The sequence below is a fragment of the Tachypleus tridentatus genome, unplaced genomic scaffold (assembly GCF_004210375.1).
Source record: "Tachypleus tridentatus isolate NWPU-2018 unplaced genomic scaffold, ASM421037v1 Hic_cluster_1, whole genome shotgun sequence".
Lineage (NCBI taxonomy): Eukaryota > Metazoa > Arthropoda > Merostomata > Xiphosura > Limulidae > Tachypleus > Tachypleus tridentatus.
In genome coordinates, this window is record NW_027467777.1 from 29425727 (window position 1) to 29445105 (window position 19379).

Here is a 19379-nt window from a genome sequence, read left to right on the forward strand (position 1 = left end):
TGATGAGACAGCTTGCTTGTCTTAGTTGCATAAAGCACAATCTTCCAATAATTGTTTGTTTCACACTTCTGATGAGACAGCTTACTTGTCTTAGTTGTATAAAGCAGAATCTTCCAATAATTGTTTGTTTCACACTTCTGATGAGACAGCTTGCTTGTCTTAGTTGCATAAAGCACAAACTTCCAATAATTGTTTGTTTCACACTTTTGATGAGACAGCTTACTTGTCTTAGTTGTATAAAGCAGAATCTTCCAATAATTGTTTGTTTCACACTTCTGATGAGACAGCTTGCTTGTCTTAGTTGCATAAAGCACAATCTTCCAATAATTGTTTGTTTCATACTTCTGATGAGATAGCTTACTTGACTTAGTTGTATAAAGCAGAATCTTCCAATAATTGTTTGTTTCACATTTCTGATGAGACAGCTTGCTTGTCTCAGTTGCATAAAGCACAATCTTCCAATAATTGTTTGTTTCACATTTCTGAGGAGACAGCTTGCTTGTCTCAATTGCATAAAACAGAATCTTCCAATAATTGTTTGTTTCACACTTCTGATGAGACAGCTTGCTTGTCTCAGTTGCATAAAGCAGAATCTTCTAATAATTATTTGTTCACACTTCTGATGAGACAGCTTGCTTGTCTCAATTGCATGAAGCACAATCTTCCAATAATTACTTGTTTCACACTTCTGATGAGACAGCTTGCTTGTATTAGTTGCATAAAGCACAATCTTCCAATAATTGTTTGTTTCACACTTCTGATGAGACAGCTTGCTTGTCTTAGTTCAATAAAGCAGAATCTTCCATATAATTGTTTGTTTCACACTTCTTATGAGACAGCTTGCTTGTCTTAGTTGCATAAAGCACAATCTTCCAATAATTGTTTGTTTCACACTTCTGATGAGACAGCTTGCTTGTCTTAGTTCAATAAAGCAGAATCTTCCAATAATTGTTTGTTTCACACTTCTGATGAGACAGCTTGCTTGTTTTACTTGCATAAAGCAGAACCTTCCAATAATTGTTTGTTTCACACTTCTGATAATGTAAATAGTCAAATTATATTTATTCTTCACAAAATAAATGGTTATATTTTGATAATGTAAACAGTCAAATTATATTTATTCTTTACACAGTAGCTGGTTATATTTTGACAATGTAAACAGTCAAATTATATTTATTCTTCACACAGTTAATGGTTATATTTTGATAATGTAAACAGTCAAATTATATTTATTCTTCACACAGTAAATGGTTATACTTTGATAAGAAAAATAGTCAAATTATATTTATTCTTCAAACAGTAAATGGTTATATTTTGATTATGTAAACAGTCAAATTATATTTATTCTTTACACAGTAGCTGGTTATATTTTGATAATGTAAGTAGTCAAATTATATTTATTTTTCACACAGTCAATGGTTTTATTTTGATAATGTAAATAGTCAAATTATATTTATTCTTCAAACAGTAAATGGTTTTATTTTGTTAATGTAAATAGTCAAATTATATTTATTCTTCACACAGTAAATGGTTATACTTTGATAAGAAAAATAGTCAAATTATATTTATTCTTCAAACAGTAAATGGTTATATTTTGATTATGTAAACAGTCAAATTATATTTATTCTTTACACAGTAGCTGGTTATATTTTGATAATGTAAGTAGTCAAATTATATTTATTTTTCACACAGTCAATGGTTTTATTTTGATAATGTAAATAGTCAAATTATATTTATTCTTCAAACAGTAAATGGTTTTATTTTGTTAATGTAAATAGTCAAATTATATTTATTCTTCACACAGTAAATGGTTATATTTTGATAATGTCCACAAAGTTAATATCATCTAAATTTAATTATTCATCTCATTATATACCGTCAGTGGCACAGTGGAATGACTGTGGACTTAACTTTAACTTTAAACAAATCAAGTCTAATTATACTTAGCTTTAAGAAAGTAGTTATTTAGTATGGTTGCCACCACGTAATTTGCTTGTTAAGTATCATGCATCATTCAAACTGATTTTACTTTGAATCCTGTAATAACACAATGTATTTTACCTGATGTAACTCTAAAGGCAAAATTAATGATTGTAGTTTAATGTGATACACTTAAGGATTTGAAGGTAACAAATCTATTTTAAATATTGTTTGTGATAATCTTAACTAGTGGTTGTAGTTTAATGTGATACACTCAAGGGTTTGAAGGAAACAAATCTGTTTATAATATTGGTTGTGATAAACTTAACTAGTGGTTGTAGTTTAATATGATACAATCAAGGGTTTGAAGGAAACAAACCTGTTTTAAATATTGTTTGTGATAAACTTAACTAGTGGTTGTAGTTTAATGTGATAAACTTTCAAATTCATGAGTTCTTTATCACTTACAATCTCCTTAAGGACTTCATACCCTGAAAAGCACCAACTGGTATCCTTGACAAACGATTATTGTGTAAAAATCTGTTTAAAAAAAAAGTAAAATAATTAAAGTCACAGAAAACTGAATTATTCTGCAACACTTAAACAGCACTAAGTTTTATACATAAATTAAAGAAACAAAATAACAACAAATAATAACAGCTGGTATGGGTAGAGAAAACACTATGTCATCGTCAGGTTCACAAAGAAAGAAAGAGGAACTGACCGATAGCTGACCACATGTTTGAAGGGGCTGTGTAATTGAGTGTAGAAATGTAGAGGGCATGCTTAGATGTTGGATATATTTATAAATATAGGTATAAAGGTGTTCATTTATATTGGTTTATTTTGGGCTTGAGTTATTGTATAAGTAAGGCTTCTTTAATTTTGCATTTGTTTATTTCTTTTTTTTATTTAGTATTTCAGTGTTTTCTATGGTTATGTTGTGTTTATTTCACTTGCAGTTTTCGAAAACGTGTGAAGGTGACTTTTTATGTTCTTTGAATCTGGTTTCCATTTTTCTACTTGTTTCTCCAAAATAGAAGTCGTGGCAGTTATCACATTGTATTTTATAAATAATGTTGGTGTGGTGTTTGTCAGTGTAGTTTTTACATAGTATAGACCTCAGTTTTGTGCCGGGTTTTTGAATAAATTTGGTATTAACTGGAATGTCATATTTTGTTACTAGTTTTTGCCAAATGTTTGTTATTTGTCTGCTGATGTCAGGAATATATGGTATGCAGCAGTATATGGTTTCATGATTTTTTAATTCGTGAGATATATTTACTTTTGTTGGTTGATTTTGCTTTTTGTCTAGGTGTGTGTGTATATAATGTTTTATACGGTTTGTGGAGGAAACTTATTGATGTTGATGAAGTATTGTTTTATTTTGTCTAATTCATAGTTAATTTTATCTGGGGAGCATAGTTTTATGGCTGTGTTTATTTGGTTTCTTAGTATGTTGAGTTTTTATTTTGTTTCACATGCTGAGTCCCAAGGAATGTATAATCCAGTATGGGTGATTTTTTGGTGGATTTCTGTTTTATATTGTGTATCAGTTCTTGTAATTTTGAGGTTAAGAAATGATATTTGATTGCTTTCTTCCTGTTCACATGTGAAGTTAATGTTGGAATGTATAAAGTTAATGTGATTGAAAAAATTCAGTGTGTGTTCTGTAGATGTGAATCCCACAAACGTGTCATCTACATATCTGTACTAGTATAGTTGGATGTAATGCTGTGGTAATCACTTGTGTTTAAACTTGTGTCATAAAAATATTGGCTAGAACTGGTGATACTGGGTTGCCTTGGCCATTTGTTTGTACATAGTTGTGGTTGTTGAACATGAAGTTTGTCTTTATCGTGGTGAATTCTATGATGGTTGCTAATTGGTTGCTGGGAATGTCTGTTGATGAGTTAGGGTCTCAGATTTTGAGTTCTAAGGCTATCTTGCAGGCTTCAGTGGTTGGAACTTCTGTAAAGAGGATATAACATCGAAACTGGCCATTAAGGCTTTATGATTAAGTTGATTAAGGTTAGACTTGAAATTAAAATAGTCTTTGATGAATGAGATGGCTGATGTTACATATTTGAAGAATGCCCATGCTATGTATTTACCAAGATTGTAATTAAACGATTCATATGTGGACATTATTGGTCGTAATGGACAATCTGGTTTATGAGGTTTTGGGATGCCGTAAATTTGTTGTGTGTGTGAGTCGGTTTTACGTAGGTAGGAATAAAGTGTTTGTGAAACTGTGTTGGCTTTTTTCATTTGTAGTAGTAATTTGTTTAGTTGCGTTTCGTGTGTCTTTGTTGGATTTGTGTGTATTGGTTTAAATTTGTTCGAGTCTGATAGGATGTTCTTCATTTTTTGGATGTGTTCATTCATGTTCATTATGACTACAGCATTTCCTTTATCTGCTTTCAGAATTTTAATGTTTTGGTTTTGTTTTAGGCTTTTAATGGAATTAATGTATCTTTTTGTAAGATTGTTTTTTAGTTTTCTGTTTTGTGAAATTATGTTGATGGTTTTGTGAGAAAAGTCTTTGAAAAAATCGTTTAAGATGTTTTTAAGTGTTTCTGGAAAATATAAATTTTAAATTTTTTTTGGAAGTTTCGCTGTTGGGTGTCAATAAAATTGTCTAAGTTGTCTTCTTTCTGTTGGTTGTATTCAGTTTTCTAGTTTTTGTTTTCTGTGGAAAGTATCACAAGTCTCCTGGCTAGATCTTCTAAACATGTTTTTATTTCTATGGTTGGAATGTACCTTGGTGCTATTGTGAAGTTGAGTCCTTTGTTAAGTAGATGTATCTCGTCTGTGTTTAATTGTCGGTCGGATCTGTTAATTATGTGGTTAGTCAACGGTTTGTTGTGTTGGTGTCCTTTCTGTTGTTTGCATCTTAGTTTTTCTAGTTTAACATTAACTCTATGCATCCCAACATTAACTTCACATATGAACAGGAAGAAAGCAATCACATATCATTTCTTAACCTCAAAATTACAAGAACTGATACACAATTTAAAACAGAAATCCACCGAAAAATCACCCATACTGAACTATACTTTCCTTGGGACCCAGAACATGAAACAAAACAAAAACTCAACATATTAAGAAACCAAATAAACACAGCCATAAAACTATGTTCACCAGATAAAATTAATGATGAATTAGACAAAATAAAACAATACTTCATCAACATCAATAAGTTTCCTCCACAAACCGTAGAAAACATTATACGCACACACCTAGACAGAAAGCAAAATCAACCAACAAAAGTAAATATATCTCACGAATCAAAAAGTCACAAAACCATATACTGCTGTATACCATATATTCCTGACATCAGCAGACAAATAACCAATATTTGGCAAAAACTAGTAACAAAATATGACATTCCAGTTAATACCAAATTTATTCAAAAACCAGGCACAAAACTGAGGTCTATACTCTGTGAATACTATACTGACAAACACCACACCAACATTATTTATAAAATACAATGTGATAACTGCCATGACTTCTATATTGGAGAAACAAGTAGAAAAATGGAAAATAGATTCAAAGAACACAAAAAGTCATTTTCATACGTTTTCAAACACTGCAAACCAAATAAACACAACATAACCATAAAAACACCCAAATACTAAATAAAGAAACAAACATAAATAAATGCAAAATTAAAGAAGCCTTACTTATACAACAGCTCAAGCCGAAAATAAATCAATACAGAGGAACACCTTTATACCTATATTAATGAAAATAATCAAACATCTCAGCACGCCCTATACATTTCTACACTCAATTACACAACCCCCTTCAAACATGTGGTCAGCAATCGGTCAGTTACCTCTTTCTTTCTTTGTGAACCTGACGATGACCAAAGAAGGTCCAAAAATTGTTCACTCCTCTACATAAATGTTTTCTCAATCCCTACCAGCCATTTTTAAATGTACATTTTTCTCTACAAGTGGGTTTTCTCGTCATCAAGGAACAATAGCCGTTCTGGTTATCTTTTGCTCCTAGGTTTCTGACCTCAACTTAATGTCGTGTGCTCACAATCTATGACAGGAAATACAAATGCATTTAGATGTTAAAACCTACAAATAAAATCATCTAACTGTGGTCACAAAAACAGGTCACACTGGCTCTGACTGTCTTGTTGTTGTCACTGAAGACAGTGTTTTAAGTAAGTTCAAATCATCTAACTGTGGTCACAAAAACAGGTCACACTGGCTATGACTGTCTTGTTGTTGTCACTGAAGACAGTGTTTTAAGTAAGTTCAAATCATCTAACTGTGGTCACAAAAACAGGTCACACTGGCTCTGACTGTCTTGTTGTTGTCACTGAAGACAGTGTTTTAAGTAAGTTCAAGTCATCTAACTGTGGTCACAAAACCAGGTCACACTGGCTATGACTGTCTTGTTGTTGTCACTGAAGACAGTGTTTTAAGTAAGTTCAAATCATCTAACTGTGGTCACAAAAACAGGTCACACTGGCTATGACTGTCTTGTTGTTGTCACTGAAGACAGTGTTTTAAGTAAGTTCAAATCATCTAACTGTGGTCACAAAAACAGGTCACACTGGCTATGACTGTCTTGTTGTTGTCACTGAAGACAGTGTTTTAAGTTCAAATCATCTAACTGTGGTCACAAAAACATATCACACTGGCTATGATTGTCTTGTTGTTGTCACTGAAGACAGTGTTTTAAGTAAGTTCAAATCATCTAACTGTGGTCACAAAAACATATCACACTGGCTCTGACTGTCTTGCTGGTCTCAATATGAATGGTTATTTTCAGTAAGTCTCAACAGGTTGGCTCTAAAATATTATTCAGTGTATGTTTCTGTACACAACTGATATTTGTACCTGTAAAAGAAATTCTTATCAAGAACTGTGAGGGTAATAAATACTACGTGTGTTGTAAAGAATGCTAAATAGAAACAAAAAATTGTTTGTTGTAGTCCATATTACATACAAGATTAATGTGATACAGTCTAGAGGGTGTTATTTGTGTTAACTGTTGTTTGTACTGCAAGATTTGTGTGTTATGATCCCAATAAAGAAATATTTTGTGGCTTGTAGTCCACAATATGCTTAAGAGTTATGTGCTGTGGCCCTGGTAGAGATGATATTTTGTTTTAATTGTGGAAAAATAATCTTTGTTGTTAAATAAAGTATTAATAATTCTGGGTAACATTTCATATACAAAAACACTGAATATCTTGTTCTTTAGACCCACACTGTGGTTATATTTACTACTTCTGAACACCAGTGAATGCTGCTGTTATATTTAAAACAAAAACTACATCACTCACAGTCTTTCCAAAGATGGGAGGTTTGTAAAAGTGTTAGGCTCAATTGCTTGAATCTCGTTGAAATGCATGTACCTGGAAAGAAAGGAAAACTTCAAACTATTAACTATAAACCAGGACCACTAGCATCTGGATGTGTCTGTTGGTAGTAAAATAAATACTGTCAAACGTGCTGTGTGTGAAATGTAAGCTTTATGAACAATCACTATTACTGAGTAATACAACAACACCATCAAGCATGATGTGTGTAAAATGTTATTCACCAGAACTCTCAGTATTACTGAGTAATACAACAACACCATCAAGCATGATGGGTGTAAAATGTTATTCACCAGAACTCTCAGTATTACTGAGTAATACAACAACACCATCAAGCATGATGGGTGTAAAATGTTATTCACCAGAACTCTCAGTATTACTGAGTAATACAACAACACCATCAAGCATGATGGGTGTAAAATGTTATTCACCAGAACTCTCAGTATTACTGAGTAATACAACAACACCATCAAGCATGATGGGTGTAAAATGTTATTCACCAGAACTCTCAGTATTACTGAGTAAAACAACAACACCATCAAGCATAATGGGTGTAAAATGTTATTCACCAGAACTCTCAGTATTACTGAGTAAAACAACAACACCATCAAGCATGATGGGTGTAAAATGTTATTCACCAGAACTCTCAGTATTACTGAGTAATACAACAACACCATCAAGCATGATGGGTGTAAAATGTTATTCACCAAAACTCTCAGTATTACTGAGTAATACAACAACACCATCAAGCATGATGGGTGTAAAATGTTATTCACCAGAACTCTCAGTATTACTGAGTAATACAACAACACCATCAAGCATGATGGGTGTAAAATGTTATTCACCAGAACTCTCAGTATTGCTGAGTAATACAACAACACCATCAAGCATGATGGGTGTAAAATGATATTCACCAGAACTCTCAGTATTACTGAGTAATACAACAACACCATCAAGCATGATGGGTGTAAAATGTTATTCACCAGAACTCTCAGTATTACTGAGTAATACAACAACACCATCAAGCATGATGGGTGTAAAATGTTATTTACCAGAACTCTCAGTATTACTGAGTAATACAACAACACCATCAAGCATGATGGGTGTAAAATGTTATTTACCAGAACTCTCAGTATTACTGAGTAATACAACAACACCATCAAGCATGATGGGTGTAAAATGTTATTCACCAGAACTCTCAGTATTACTGAGTAATACAACAACACCATCAAGCATGATGGGTGTAAAATGTTATTCACCAGAACTCTCAGTATTACTGAGTAAAACAACAACACCATCAAGCAAGATGGGTGTAAAATGTTATTCACCAGAACTCTCAGTATTACTGAGTAATACAACAACACCATCAAGCATGATGGGTGTAAAATGTTATTCACCAGAACTCTCAGTATTACTGAGTAATACAACAACACCATCAAGCATGATGGGTGTAAAATGTTATTCACCAGAACTCTCAGTATTACTGAGTAATACAACAACACCATCAAGCATGATGGGTGTAAAATGTTATTCACCAGAATTCTCAGTATTACTGAGTAATACAACAACACCATCAAGCATGATGGGTGTAAAATGTTATTTACCAGAACTCTCAGTATTACTGAGTAATACAACAACACCATCAAGCATGATGGGTGTAAAATGTTATTCACCAGAACTCTCAGTATTACTGAGTAATACAACAACACCATCAAGCATGATGGGTGTAAAATGTTATTTACCAGAACTCTCAGTATTACTGAGTAATACAACAACACCATCAAGCATGATGGGTGTAAAATGTTATTTACCAGAACTCTCAGTATTACTGAGTAATACAACAACACCATCAAGCATGATGGGTGTAAAATGTTATTTACCAGAATTCTCACTATTACTGAGTAATACAACAACACCATCAAGCATGATGGGTGTAAAATGATATTCACCAGAACTCTCAGTATTACTGAGTAATACAACAACACCATCAAGCATGATGGGTGTAAAATGTTATTTACCAGAATTCTCACTATTACTGAGTAATACAACAACACCATCAAGCATGATGGGTGTAAAATGTTATTTACCAGAACTCTCAGTATTACTGAGTAATACAACAACACCATCAAGCATGATGGGTGTAAAATGATATTCACCAGAACTCTCAGTATTACTGAGTAAAACAACAACACCATCAAGCATGATAGTGTAAAATGTTATTCAGCAGAACTCTCAGTATTACTGAGTAATACAACAACACCATCAAGCATGATGGGTGTAAAATGTTATTCACCAGAACTCTCAGTATTACTGAGTAATACAACAACACCATCAAGCATGATGGGTGTAAAATGTTATTCACCAGAACTCTCAGTATTACTGAGTAATACAACAACACCATCAAGCATGATGGGTGTAAAATGTTATTCACCAGAACTCTCAGTATTACTGAGTAATACAACAACACCATCAAGCATGATGGGTGTAAAATGTTATTCACCAGAACTCTCAGTATTACTGAGTAAAACAACAACACCATCAAGCATGATGGGTGTAAAATGTTATTCACCAGAACTCTCAGTATTACTGAGTAATACAACAACACCATCAAGCATGATGGGTGTAAAATGATATTCACCAGAACTCTCAGTATTACTGAGTAATACAACAACACCATCAAGCATGATGGGTGTAAAATGTTATTCACCAGAACTCTCAGTATTACTGAGTAATACAACAACACCATCAAGCATGATGGGTGTAAAATGTTATTCACCAGAACTCTCAGTATTACTGAGTAATACAACAACACCATCAAGCATGATGGGTGTAAAATGTTATTTACCAGAATTCTCACTATTACTGAGTAATACAACAACACCATCAAGCATGATGGGTGTAAAATGTTATTTACCAGAATTCTCACTATTACTGAGTAATACAACAACACCATCAAGCATGATGGGTGTAAAATGTTATTCACCAGAACTCTCAGTATTACTGAGTAATACAACAACACCATCAAGCATGATGGGTGTAAAATGTTATTCACCAGAACTCTCAGTATTACTGAGTAATACAACAATACCAGTAAATACAATGGGAGTGAAACTGAACTTTTAAGAACTTCCACTATTATACTGTTTACACTATTATTTATAAGATGTAACTTTTAACCATTAGGAAGATAGTACTTGTTGTTTAATCAAATCTCAAAACTTGTTGTTTTTCTGTTTTTTAAGAGTAAATATCCTATACGAGCTGTATAAATTCAGACAAACAATAAATAAAAGTAGGTTTAAAACACTGACTTACAACTGTTCCAACTTCTCCAATCCTCGAAACGCATCTTGTCCAATAGTTCTAATTTTGTTTTTGTATAAATATCTGAGAAAAAATATATATCAAGATATAAAAATATATAGAAATGGATGTATATCTACATAAAGATATAAAAATATATAGAAGTGGATGTATATATATATAAAAATATAAAAAAATCATTCCTTGCAAACATTAAAATGTTTTGAGACATTTAATGTTCATAATCAACACTCTACTAATATTTATTCTATTTATATCCTTCTGATATTTTCCAGCTTAGATGAAAACACCAAAATAAACAACTTTATACAATTCTGAAACTAATAGGTCTGAACTACCTATACAATATGAAAGTAGAATGTTACAACCATAGTTTCTGTTTGCTAGCTGTTATGTCAGAACAATTTTTAATTTATTACCAATGTCTAACTCACATGGAGGTGTTGACACTAGTCTGTAACAACAGAGTTGTTCATATAACTTGTGATAAAGTCTCTGTTCCAAGAAATCTTAGTTTTAATGTAACATAATATATATACCATTATACATAATATATATACCACAATACATAATATAATATATCATTATACATAACATAATATATATACCATTATGTATAGCATATATCATAACATCTAACATAATATATATATATACCATTATATATAACATAATATATATAAACCATTATATATAACATAATATATATACACCATTATATATAACATAATATATATATATACAATTATATATAACATAATATATATATATACAATTATATATAACATAATATATATATATACAATTATATATAACAATATATATATACACGATTATATCTAACATAATATAATATATATCATTATGTGTAACATATCACTACATATAACATAATATAATATATATCATTATGTGTAACATATCACTACATATAACATAATATAATATATATCATTATGTACAACATATCATTACATATAACATAATATAATATATATCATTATGTGTAACATATCACTACATATAACATAATATAATATATATCATTATGTACAACATATTACATATAACATAATATAATATATATCATTATGTACAGCATATCATTACATATAACATAATATAATATATATCATTATGTACAACATATCACTACATATAACATATAATATATATCATGTACAACATATCATTACATATAACATAATATAATATATATCATTATGTACAACATATCATTACATATAACATAATATTATATATATCATTATGTGCAACATATCATTACATATAACATATAATATAATATATATCATTATGTACAACATATCACTACATATAATATAATATAATATATATCATTATGTACAACATATCATTACATATAACATAATATAATATAATATATATCATTATGTACAACATATCATTACATATAACATAATATAATATAATATATATCATTATGTACAACATATCATTACATATAATATAATATATATCATTATGTACAACATATTACATATAACATAATATAATATATATCATTATGTACAACATATCATTACATATAACATAATATAATATATATCATTAAGTACAACATATCATTACATATAACATAATATAATATATATCATTATGTACAACATATCATTACATATAACATAATATAATATATATCATTATGTACAACATATCATTACATATAACATAATATAATATAATATATATCATTATGTACAACATATCATTACATATAATATAATATAATATATATCATTAAGTACAACATATCATTACATATAACATAATATTATATAACATATATCATTATGTACAACATATCATTACATATAATATAATATAATATATATCATTAAGTACAACATATCATTACATATAACATAATATAATATATATATCATTATGTACAACATATCATTACATATAACATAATATAATATAATATATATCATTATGTACAGCATATCATTACATATAATATAATATAATATATATCATTATGTACAACATATCATTACATATAACATAATATAATATAATATATATCATTATGTACAACATATCACTACATATAACATAATATAATATATATCATTATGTACAACATATCACTACATATAACATAATATAATATATATCATTATGTACAACATATCATTACATATAACATAATATAATATAATATATATCATTATGTACAACATATCACTACATATAACATAATATAATATATATCATTATGTACAACATATCACTACATATAACATAATATAATATATATCATTATGTACAACATATCATTACATATAACATAATATATATCATTTTATACAAGATAATATATATCATTATGTACAACATATCATTACATATAACATAATATAATATATATCATTATGTGTAACATATCACTACATATAACATAATATAATATATATCATTATGTACAACATATTACATATAACATAATATAATATATATCATTATGTACAGCATATCATTACATATAACATAATATAATATATATCATTATGTACAACATATCACTACATATAACATAATATAATATATATCATTATGTACAACATATCACTACATATAACATAATATAATATATATCATGTACAACATATCATTACATATAACATAATATATATCATTATGTACAACATATCATTACATATAACATAATATAATATATATCATTATGTACAACATATCATTACATATAACAATATAATATATATCATTATGTACAACATATCACTACATATAATATAATATATATCATTATGTACAACATATCACTACATATAATATAATATATATCATTATGTACAACATATCATTACTCATTTTAAAACATCTTTTGTATTCTACGCTGTTAATAAACTGACAATTCAACAATTTATTGAAAAACTACCTTAATATTCAACAATGAAGCAGAATGACAGGAAAAGCTACCTTAATATTCAACAATGAAGCAGAATGATAGGAAAAGCTACCTTAATATTCAACAATGAAGCAGAATGACAGGAAAAGCTACCTTAATATTCAACAATGAAGCAGAATGACAGGAAAAGCTACCTTAATATTCAACAATGAAGCAGAATGACAGGAAAAGCTACCTTAATATTCAACAATGAAGCAGAATGACAGGAAAAGCTACCTTAATATTCAACAATGAAGCAGAATGACAGGAAAAGCTACCTTAATATTCAAAAATGAAGCAGAATGACAGGAAAAGCTACCTTAATATTCAACAATGAAGCAGAATGACAGGAAAAGCTACCTTAATATTCAACAATGAAGCAGAATGACAGGAAAAGCTACCTTAATATTCAACAATGAAGCAGAATGACAGGAAAAGCTACCTTAATATTCAACAATGAAGCAGAATGACAGGAAAAGCTACCTTAATATTCAACAATGAAGCAGAATGATAGGAAAAGCTACCTTAATATTCAACAATGAAGCAGAATGACAGGAAAAGCTACCTTAATATTCAAATATTAAAGAAATTCTAAGTTGTCTTATTATATAGCAATGAAACAGAATGGCGATGTAATCCCTTTACTATTCCACAGTAAATAAAACATAATAATACCACTTTATTGTACTCAGAACCTTCCTTTATCTGACTATTTCTGATAAAGCTAATGTTACACAAGTTATATATTCAATATATTAGTTCCATTTGTCAAGACTGAGAACTTATGTCTCACGTAAGCCTAGGTTTACTCACTACACTGTTGCATCAGTAAAAACATTTGATCATGACCATGTATGATATCTACTTAAATAGAAGAGAAACAATTCTAAAAGTGAACAGTTTAGTTTGGAAGAATTCATAGCAAACACAGTATTGAAAAATTAAAAAATATTTGGAAAAAGTGTTATAAACAGTTAACATGTGAGAAAAAGTGTTATGAACAGTTAACATGTAAGAAAAAGTGTTATAAACAAGTAACATGTGAGAAAAAGTGTTATAAACAATTAACATGTGAGAAAATGTGTTATAAACAGATAACATTGAGAAAAAGTGTTATAAACAGTTAACATGTGAGAAAATGTGTTATAAACAGTTAACATGTGAGAAAAAGTGTTATAAACAGATAACATGGAAGAAAAATTTTATAAACAGTTAACATGTGAGTAAAAGTGTTAGAAACAGTTAACGTGAGAAAAAGTGTTATAAACAGTTAACAGGTGAGAAACATTCATATTAACAAACACTTAGAATGAAATAGGTGTTAATTTCTAAACAGGCCCAGCATGGCCAGGTGGGTTAAGGCGTTCAATTCGTAATCTGAGGGTCACGGGTTCGCATCCCCATCGCACCAAACATACTCGCTCTTTCAGCCATGGGGGAATTATAATGTGATGGTCAATTCCACTATTCGATGGTAAAAGAGTAGCCCAAGAGTTGGCAGTGAGTGGTGATGACTAGCTGCCTTCCCTCTTCTTACACTACTAAATTAGGGATGGCTAGCACAGAGAGCCCTCGAGTAGCTTTGCACAAAATTCAAAACAAACAAAAAATAATTTCTAAACACTGTTAACATGAAAGAGGTGTTAACATAATCTGTAAACCCTGTTAACATGAATGAGGTGTTAATATAATCTGTAAACCCTGTTAACATAAAAGAGGTATTAATATAATTTGTAAACCCTGTTAACATAAAAGAGGTGTTAATATAATCTGTAAACCCTGTTAACATGAAAGGTGTTAATATAATCTGTAAACCCTGTTAACATAAAAGAGGTGTTAATATAATCTGTAAACCCTGTTAACATAAAAGAGGTGTTAATATAATCTGTAAACCCTGTTAACATAAAAGAGGTGTTAATATAATCTGTAAACCCTGTTAACATGAAAGGGTGTTAATATAATCTGTAAACCCTGTTAACATAAAAGAGGTGTTAATATAATCTGTAAACCCTGTTAACATAAAAGAGGTGTTAATATAATCTGTAAACCCTGTTAACATGAAAGGGGTGTTAATATAATCTGTAAACCCTGTTAACATAAAAGAGGTGTTAATATAATCTGTAAACCCTGTTAACATAAAAGAGGTGTTAATATAATCTGTAAACCCTGTTAACATAAAAGAGGTGTTAATATAATCTGTAAACCCTGTTAACATGAAAGGGGTGTTAATATAATCTGTAAACCCTGTTAACATAAAAGAGGTGTTAATATAATCTGTAAACCCTGTTAACATAAAAGAGGTGTTAATATAATCTGTAAACCCTGTTAACATAAAAGAAGTGTTAATATAATCTGTAAACCCTGTTAACATGAAAGAGGTGTTAATATAATCTGTAAACCCTGTTAACATAAAAGAGGTGTTAATATAATTTGTAAACCCTGTTAACATAAAAGAGGTATTAATATAATTTGTAAGCACTGTTATGTTAAGATGAGAGAGCGATATTAATATTATTAGCATTTTGATGTGTTAACAACATTATAATGCTTACATAAGTTTTGATGTTTGGGTGAAACTGTTATTGTTTTTTTCAGACCTTTAGTTTAGTTAACTGTTTCAAAATGGCAGATAAAAGCAGTTTAATAAATAATAATGGAAGCACCTGCAGCTAGCAGGCCAGGAGTAATCCTAGTCGTTATTGTGTTTCAATGTGACAGGTCAGGAGTAATCCTAGTCGTTATTGTGTTTGAATGTGACAGGCCAGGAGTAATCCTAGTCGTTACTGTGTTTGAATGTGACAGGCCAGGAGTAATCCTAGTCATTATTGTGTTTGAATGTGACAGGCCAGGAGTAATCCTAGTCATTATTGTGTATAAATGTGACAGGCCAGGAGTAATCCTAGTCATAATTGTGTATGAAAGTGACAGGCCAGGAGTAATCCTAGTCATTATTGTGTTTGAACGTGACAGGCCAGGAGTAATCCTAGTCATTATTGTGTTTAAATGTGACAGGCCAGGTGTAATCCTAGTCGTTATTGTGTTTGAACGTGACAGGTCAGGAGTAATCCTGATCATTATTGTGTTTGAATGTGACAGGCCAGGTGTAATCCTAGTCGTTATTGTGTTTGAACGTGACAGGTCAGGAGTAATCCTGATCATTATTGTGTTTGAATGTGACAGGCCAGGAGTAATCCTAGTCGTTATTGTGTTTGAACGTGACAGGCCAGGTGTAATCCTAGTCGTTATTGTGTTTGAACGTGACAGGCCAGGAGTAATCCTAGTGGTTATTGTGTTTGAACGTGACAGGTCAGGAGTAATCCTAGTCGTTATTGTGTTTGAATGTGACAGGCCGGGTGTAATCCTAGTGGTTATTGTGTTTGAATGTGACAGGTCAGGAGTAATCCTAGTCGTTGTTGTGTTTGAATGTGACAGGCCGGGAGTAATCCTAGTCGTTATTGTGTTTGAATGTGACAGGCCGGAAGTAATCCTAGTTGTTATTGTGTTCGAATGTGGCAAGCCGGGAGTAATCCTAGTCATTATTGTGTTTGAATGTGAATCTGTGGTGTTGGGACTTGAGTCTCCTTTCCACAAAATCCAAGCCTCACGAATACAACATAAGAGTGATGGTCAAACCAAGCCTCACGAATACAATATAAGAGTGATGGTCAAACCAAGCCTCACAAATACAACATAAGAGTGATGGTCAAACCAAGCCTCATGAATACAATATAAGAGTGATGGTCAAACCAAGCCTCATGAATACAAAATAAGAGTGATGGTCAAACCAAGCCTCATGAATACAATATAAGAGTGATGGTCAAACCAAGCCTCATGAATACAACATAAGAGTGATGGTCAAATCTTTACTCAACTAGAGCCTTAAAATATCCCATTTTCATTTTTCCAGTGAAGCAAAAAAGTGCGTGTGTCACAGTTATTGAATGTTCGATTGTTTTGGATTTTAAGTTAATGTCAGCTAGTCAACAGTAACTATCTTCAACTCTTGTCTGACCTAATAGTGACATTTGACCTTAACTCTAACAGGTTCCAAAGTTAGCAGAGCGAAATTGCGGCAACAGGACACGAGCCATGAGCCCTTCTAGCTTACACACTTGTTAATACAATCCTGCTGATGTCTCAGTGTAGATCAAATAATTTTTGATGTAATTTATCTTCTGTTATAAAATGTTTGCCATCAGGAATTAGGATCCAGTGGCACAATGGTATGTATGCAGACTTACAATGCTAGAAACTGTTTTTCCATACCCGTGGTGGGCAGAGCACAGATAGCCTACAATATAGCTTTGTGTTTGACTACAAAAAAAATAAGAACAATTCGAGATATTATGTTCTTTCTTTTATTGTTTGTTAAACTCAACAGGTTTAATATAGCTGGAGTATATCATACTAACAACACGTGATAAACAATTACCAAATATCTTAGTACTTACAGGTACCGCAATTCTTTCAGGCCTGTAAATGCATTATTTTCTATCTTCGTAATGTGGTTGTTGTTTAGCAGTCTGTAAAGCATAAATAATTTTAACATTTGTACAAAGTAAAATATTCATTATTTTCATTTACATACTAAATAAACAACTTTTCAAACCTCTTACGAATAACGTAAATAGATAAATATTTATCTCAACAATATTTACGTTACTACCAGTTTACCAGATAAAAATTAAAATAGTACCAATTAATATTATGCAATAATTAAAAAAATAATTTAATTGAAGGCCTATGATGTTCCAGTCTTTTTATTTTCATTTAGAAATTACAGATAAAGATTCTATATTTTAATAATGATATTAAAACTTCTAACACCTTAAATCCACTTTCTGTTAACTTTACACCAATAAAACTGATTTAGTTAGTATTTTCTAATATTAACCAATCACGTTTCAGGAAAGAACGTTTTAGGATTATGAAATCCTAGGTCGTAAAATGTACTTACAGTGTATTCAAACGTTTGAGATTTTTAAATGTGTTGGCAGTGACTTCTTTTATCTTGTTGAATCTCAAATCTCTGCAAAACATAAAAATACCAACTGATTAAGCCTAGTTACATATTATACATTTTATATTGTTTAGCCTTAACTAAATGACTATTAATCAATTAAAAGTTTGTAATCTTAATTGAATACCGTTAATTACGAATGGTTAACTTTAATTATATATTTTTTTATCCTTATTGCATATACTCAATATTGATTGGTTAACCCTAACTATTTAACGTACAAGTTAATTATTTAACACATACATAGCTAACAATAAGTGTTGCACCCTACGTTCTTGTTATATAAATTATAATAACTGGTTAACTTGATATTGATTGGTTAACCCTAATTACTTATTGTTGATATTAAGTGATTTACTCGAACGACTTACCATAAATAATAATTGTTTACCTGTGTGTTTGTTTTCGTATAGCAAAGCCACAAAGGGCTATCTGCTCAGTCCACCAAGGTGAATCGAACCCCTGATTTTAGCATTGTAAATCCGGAGACATACCGCTGTACTAGCGGGGACAATTATTTAACACTAATTACCTACAGCCAACAATGGCTGATGTAACATAACTGCATGTTATTTATAATAATTTGTTAGCTTAATTACATATTGCTATTACTTACATACGTCTTTAGCTTTTTATGATATTATTAGAAGATGACTTTACAACATAATTATTGCTAACTGGTACATAAATTGGCAGAAATGTCTTAGAAAGAAACTCATTCACGGCCTGGCATGGCCAAGCGCGTAAGGCGTGCGACCGTAATCCGAGGGTCGCGGGTTCGCGCCCGCGTCGCGCTAAACATGCTC

At 30.6% G+C, this 19379-nt stretch overlaps 1 pseudogene across 1 annotated transcript in view; it reads right to left on the reverse strand.

The window, feature by feature from the left end:
- Positions 1-18648, reverse strand: part of LOC143241983 (peroxidasin homolog) — a 45811-nt pseudogene extending 27163 nt beyond the window's left edge. The window contains exons 1-5 of the transcript XR_013022379.1: positions 18511-18648; positions 18005-18076; positions 10586-10657; positions 7235-7306; positions 2389-2460 (exon numbers count right to left, since the gene is read on the reverse strand). The product of XR_013022379.1 is annotated as a peroxidasin homolog (transcript). The remainder of the gene's footprint in view (positions 1-2388; positions 2461-7234; positions 7307-10585; positions 10658-18004; positions 18077-18510) is intronic.
- Positions 18649-19379: the final 731 nt, after the last annotated feature.